Consider the following 6,259-nt stretch of genomic DNA (forward strand, 5'->3'; position numbering starts at 1 on the left):
ATGAAAATGCTTGAGGAAAAAATTGGGAAAAATGAAAGCTATGGCAGAAAGAACTGGCAAGGGAATTAACATCTAGGTACAAGAGGTCAAAACCTTGCACTGAAAATCTGAGTGGGCCAAATAGAAGTCAATGAGTTCATAAAGCAAAAATAAATATTAAAACCAAGTCAAAACACTAAAAAAATGGAAGAAAATATAAAATATCTAATAGTAAAACAATTGACCTGAAGAGAGATTGAGGAGAAAAAATTAGATTAATTGAACTATCTCAGCACCATGACCAAAAATAAAACTTAGACATAATATTTCAAGAAGTCTTAGCAGAAAACTGCCAAGATCTCTTAAAAGCAGAGGGGAAGTAGAAACAAAAAGAATCCTCTGGCAACTTCCTAAAAAAAAAAAAAGAAAGAAAGAAAAACAACAACAACAAAACTGTTCCAATGAAAAGTCCCAGGAACATTATAGCCAAAACTCTGCATTTCCATTTCAAAGAAAAATTACTTTAAGCAGTTAGTATTCGTCATGATGAGAATGGAAGAACCCATGTGGTAAAGATTCAAAAGATGCCTAAGTATTAACTTACTGAAGATGTGCCTAGAAAGCTGCTAAGTCATGATAAAAAGCCCTTCAGCCAGCAGGTGAGGAGACTTTGAGCTAGCATCACCCTGGGCATGGTTATGATCATGCACACTGGCTGCCACAGGGGCAAGTGGGTGGTTTTCTTGAAGCAGCTGACTAGTGGCTTGCTACTGGTGACTGGACCTCTGACCATCAACTGTGTTCCTCTGACAAAGACCCATCAGAAATTTGTCATTGACACCTGCATCAGGGTTAACCTTCCAGGAGTAAAAATTCCAAATCATCTTGCTGATGCTTACTTCAAGAAGAGGCTCCATAAACCTAGACAACAAGAAAGAGAGATTTTTGGCACAGAAAAAGAGAAATACAAGATAGCGAAGCAGTGCAAGGTGGATCAGAAAACAGTGGACTCTCAGATCCTGCCCCAAATCAAGAAAATTTCTCAGCTCCATGGCTTCCAGTGTTCTGTATTCTCTCTCTCTCCAATGGAGTTTATCCTCACAAACTGGTGTTTTAAATGTCTTTCAGAGAACTCTTATTAAAATATTTGGAATAACTATTAAATAAGGGGAGAGAGGAGAGAAATATACTAAGGGAGAAAAGAAAAGAAGGTTAGAGAAAATTATATCATGTAATCAGAGTGATAAGTAGATATCTATACAAACAAGGAAGAGAGGATTGATGGGGGCGCAGTTGAAATTTGAACCTCACTCTTATCTGAACTTGTCAAAAAAGGAAGAACACCCACAGAGCTGGGTGCAAAAATTCATTTCATTCAACAGGAAAATAGAAGGGAAAGGGGAGAAGAGGAGAGAGAGAATTAGAGAGAGGGTGGATTGAATGATGAATAAGTCCTAAGCAAAATAAACTCTAAGTATATACAAAAATATTTAGTTCTTTTTGAGGTAACAAAGGATAGGAATCTGAGAGAGAAGCTACAAACCAAGAAATGGCTGAACAAGTTATAGTATATAAATGTGATGGAATTTTATTGTGCTGAACTAATATCATCATAATGACCAACCAAGATTCCAAAGGACTAAGAATGAAACATGCTACTCACCTCCTAATAGAGAGGTGAAGGACTCAGAAAGCAGAACAAAGTTGTTGTTTGTTGTTTGGACATGGCCAATGTGGGTATCTTTTTTGATTGACTCTGTGTGTATGTGTATACACATATACATATATACACATATACATATATATATATACATGTGCATATATGTATGTATACATAAATACACACATACACACACACATATATCTCTATATATTTGTAATTTTTTTAATTCTCATTTTCTCAATTGGAAGAGTGGAATGCAGTGTGGGAAGGTGAGAAGGTGATCTTGGCTGATATATACACATGTGTATATTCATATATGTATATATCTATACATATATGTCTGCATACATACATATATGCATGTTAAACACAGATTTTTGTTTTGGAAGGCAAATTTTATTAAATTTTATTGGCACACCCTTGAAAGCAGGTCCTCTGGATCCCAAACCATTCTTCCTTCCACTATACCACATTCATTTTAGACATTCTAACACTGTAACACAAAAAGGTTTCTAGTCAGTCAATGGTAATTTATTGTGCATCTCTCAGGTGCCTAGAATAATACTGGGTCCTATGGTATAATCACCTCCCCCAACCTCACATTCCCCCTAAAAAAAAACAGTTAAATTTTGATGATGAGTTCATAATCTATTTAATTGACTTTTACTCAATGAGTCAATGACTCATATAGTTTATAAAAGTCAGTAGAACTGAGAAATCTACCCAGTACCTGTGGGGTTTTCTATACTCACAAATTACTAAACAAAATTATATTGTTTAAATATTTTTCTTAGGGAAAATCTTTAAAAATTGTTTTCTCCATTATATTAGTATTAATTAATATAAAGATTTTGAAGATAAAATAATTTCTGTGTATAGATAACACCTTTACCTTTATGGGAAGAGTGAGGCAGAATTGAGATATTTACTTATATATTACAGGAAAAGAAGGAAGGAAGGAAGGAAGAGAAGGAGGGAGGGAGGAAGGGAAATGTAAAAGAGAAGAGCAGAGGAAGGAAAAGATGGAAAAATATATGTTATCTTATTTAAGAAAACTGTAGATAATTTTCTATTTCAACTATATGAATTATTAGTCTCTATATATGAAATTTGAGATGTAATTAATCAACCCTCCCATTCTCTTTGCCAGAAAAGATAAAGAATTAGGTGCCAGAGACCACTGAAATCTAATCTGTTCACTATCAAGAAACCCCTGTCTAGATAATATGATGGATATCTCTCTATCAGTTGTAGGTGACTACTCAGAATTCACACCTTCAGAATTGTGTTTGGAGCTTAATTTTTATAGTACATGTGATTTGGGTTGGCTATCATTTAGCACAATGGTGAGGATATAAAGAGGTGTCTTTTGAAATGAAGATGCTGAATGGGAGCTGAAATTTGGTTTCTATGTGTCTTTATATCCATGTAATCTATGCATGCATATGGTGCCCATCACCATGGTAACTAAGTGCTCGGATAAAAAAGGCATCAAAGTCATCAACGTGGGTGGGAAGTGGTAGGCCATTTTCCTAGATTTAGACTGCCTCTCCATGTTGCCAAACATCCTGTTAAGAGAAAGAAATTCAAACAAGCTTCCATGTTTAGTGTTGGGTAGAAAATATATCTGAACACGGGGCTGCATCTTTCTTACCTTAAATTGTTTTCGTAAATGTCTACACAATAAAAGAGGAGAATTAGGCAAATACCTCAGAAGATTTGGGCCAAGAGGTACATCTTTCCTAGTAAGGGAAAAATGTTTTGAACTACACAGTTTGCCAAAATCAGCTCTCTGAAAGTCTGTTCTATCCCAAAGTAAAAGGGAAGCCATTCAATAATTGTCCCCACTATCCATTTAAGCCATATAGAAACAGCATTTGAGAGATTGTAATCTCCCTGAGAGGACCTGTGATCTATCTGTTTATCTATCTATTTATCTATCTACCTATCTATCCATTTGCCTTTGTACATTTCCAGTCCTAGTAAAATACTCGGCATATAGTAGGCATTTAATAAATGTATGTGGATTGATTTAGCGGCATCATTGCTTAGTGGATAGAGGACTGACATTGAAGTCAAGAAGCCCTATGTTCAAGTCAGGCTTCTAATATAAATTAATGTGATGAGTATGGACAAGATAATTAACCTCTCAGTGCTCCCCAAACAGCTAAAATTGTGAATTGGAACAGAGTTCTGGATCTGAATCAGTAGAAGGAGTTCTTTCCACCAGTGACATCACAGATACAGTCCACTATTTATGTAATATTCCTACCTTGGCTTTATAGTCATTGAACAATGATGTGCATTTGCAAAACTAAGAGTAAATGTGAAAAACATATATTATGAAATGATAGAATAATGAAATGGTAGAAACCTTAGAAAACACTTAGTCCAACCTCCTTGTTTTACAGATGTAGATACTGGGTGCTAGATAGAAGTGCTTGCTAATGGTCACAAATCTAACAAATCTTAGACCTCAGGTTAGGGCAAGGTTCTTCTGACTCTGATTAGTCCTCTTTCCAGATGAACATACTTGTAAACAAAGCAGAAATAGATAGAAAAGTGAACTCACTCTGTCTCAAAACAACTAATTCCTTATAATCAAGTTGCAAATAATTGTAATATTCCCCCTAACCGATAACATCTTGTGCATCAGTTGGTGAGCAATAAATATTTGTTGATTGATTGATTGAAAACTTCAGAATGAATGGAGAAGATCAATTTGTCCATGCATATTTTCTGTGTTTAAGAATTCTTACCTTAGGCTGGTGCTAAACTAGACTCATGGGATCTTTCATTAACATATAGTTTGGTTGTACCTGTGGAACAAGATTCGTAGAAATATTCTATCAATAAACTACAGAATATACAATATGTAACCTTGTCCATAGAGGTTATAGATGACTATTAAGTTAATTCAAAGTAAAATTACATGACATTAAAATACTTTTCCTTTTTTCTATCAGTTGATATTATCATTACATTTTTAGATAAATTTGTTTTTTTAATCAAGAGACTAATTTTTAAATATATTATATTAATGAACCATGAGTAGAAATGATCTAAAAACTTCATCCCATATGACACTGTGTATATTTCCTTGAAACTCATTCAATAAAAATCTTTAACCAGTATTAACAAATCCCAAAACTCCAATAATCTCTAGATTTAATATTCTATAATCATATCCCCTAGCATGATTGAATATATGGCATGCTGGATTTAGAGTAAGAGGAATTGAAATCATATACCAGCTATACAATTTTCTGTGTGACCCAAAATACTATGATGCTATAATAATGAGTATAGTGCTGTCTTTTATCTTCAAATGATTTCCATGAATCAGACACTGACTTGTACAATTAAAATAAACAATATCCAAAGGGATATTTCTACAACCGAGAAGTAAGTGTCTGATATCTAACCTACATTGCAGTAATGGATTGTAAGATGAGCTCTTCTAAAATATCAAACAAAAATTGGTTATATTTGAAGGAACGTAATGATTGCAAATCTTATCCTTCCCAGTGTGAAGGGAAACAAAGGGGTTTCAGTTCCTTCCCTCCTTCCTTTTCTACATACTTTGTGAAGCAGCCACAATCATTTGAATAGGCCTGCCCAGTTTCCAAGGAGTAAGTTCAGGGATAGGAGAGACAACTGGTAGAAAATAAAGTTATTACTCCCAACCCAGTGATAAGTACTGATTCAAGAAGAAGACACCTTGTCAGAGTTATGAGAAGAAAGAGGATCCAAATAACAATGTTTTACTATTAGCATAATTGGAACTGAGAACAGAGACTCTAAGGAGCCAACAAAGATATTTCCAATAGTTTCTGAGAGACTTTGTTAAAATGTGAAACCTTGGGTCTTAGAGCTCAAGAAAAGCTTAAAAGAACAGTGAGTAGCCTGTTCAGCACGGTTTGTTTTTTTTCTTTAAACTACAAAGATCTCTTACCCCACCCCCAGGGTATTCCTCCCCAATCAGCCAGCTAGAGCTAGTCTCCAGGGAAAGGGAACAAATGCCACCCACCATATACCTATAACAATGCTAAATGCTGGGGCCTGAGCTAAGCTACTGAGGACAGCAAATGGGGGCAACAAGAGGGAGCAGTGACTCTTACTGAGAACAGCAAGAGACAAGAGCTGTTCAAAATTAGCATGTTGCATATATAGAAAGAGGAGTTTTCAGAAAGAAGCAGAGGAGGATGTTAATGTGGAGAGCAAACTCTGATTGCTCATTGCTGGAGACCTCTACAAGTCAGTATTGGGAGCTATTGGGATTCTAGGCAAACGTTGTGTCCTGGTGGGTAAGATGACTTGTTTTTATTGGTTCAGATGTTAACTATTTTAACTATTTTTAAAGTCCTTTGAGGTTTATGACTCTGTATGCAAATAAAGAGACATGCATATGGGAGATATTGGAATTCCTAGATCATAGAGACACGATTTAAGCTGTTCATCACTGGACTTTGATGGAGAACAGATGGAAGGAACCAAAGAAGAAAGCAAGAGTTTGAAGAAAGGAGAGAAAAGGGAAGGAAGTGAGGGAGAAGTAGAGAAGGGAAAAAAAGAAGGAAGGAAGGAAGGAAGGAAGGAAGGAAGGAAGGAAGGAAGGAA

General features: G+C 35.4%; 1 pseudogene; it reads left to right on the forward strand.

Moving 5' to 3' along the window:
- The first annotated feature begins 683 nt into the window (after positions 1 to 683).
- LOC114044369 overlaps positions 684 to 6,259 on the forward strand; it is a 32,841-nt pseudogene continuing 27,265 nt past the window's right edge.

The sequence above is a fragment of the Vombatus ursinus genome, unplaced genomic scaffold (assembly GCF_900497805.2).
Source record: "Vombatus ursinus unplaced genomic scaffold, bare-nosed wombat genome assembly UNPS02014773.1, whole genome shotgun sequence".
In the NCBI taxonomy this organism is placed as follows: domain Eukaryota; kingdom Metazoa; phylum Chordata; class Mammalia; order Diprotodontia; family Vombatidae; genus Vombatus; species Vombatus ursinus.